A 526-nucleotide genomic window follows, 5' to 3' on the forward strand; every position below is an offset into this window, starting at 1 on the left:
TTTATCCCTGTTTCCTCATTCTTCATTCTCAATGCATACTATATGAGGTAGTTTATCTCATTTAGGGGGAAAAAAGTCTATTTCTTCATTCCACAGCCTCAGCAGTGACTACACATTCTTCTGCACTCCCCTTTAGAGAAAAACTCCTTGAACGGGGCCGCCGCTCCTCCCTCACTCACTCAAACGCCCTGACCCAGCTGGTCTCCTGTCTCCATCCACCCCTCGAACCAAGGCGCTCTTACTCAGACCTTTATTCAGCCACTCGTTACTGTGTTGAATCCTTCCTTCCTTCATTTATTCAATAAGCACGGGTAGGCTCCTACTATGTGCCCTGCGAGCACTATGCTACGTCCTAGATATACACTGGGGAACCAAACATACACGTTTCCTGCCATCTGGGAGTTTACATTCTAGTGGGGGTGGAGTTGCCAGATGTGGCAAATAAAAATACAGGGTGCCCAGTTGTTTTTTTATTTCAGATGCCCAATAATTTTTTAGCATAAGTATGTCCCGTGCAATGTTTGGG

The sequence above is a fragment of the Myotis davidii genome, unplaced genomic scaffold (assembly GCF_000327345.1).
Source record: "Myotis davidii unplaced genomic scaffold, ASM32734v1 scaffold130, whole genome shotgun sequence".
Taxonomy (NCBI): Eukaryota; Metazoa; Chordata; class Mammalia; order Chiroptera; family Vespertilionidae; genus Myotis; species Myotis davidii.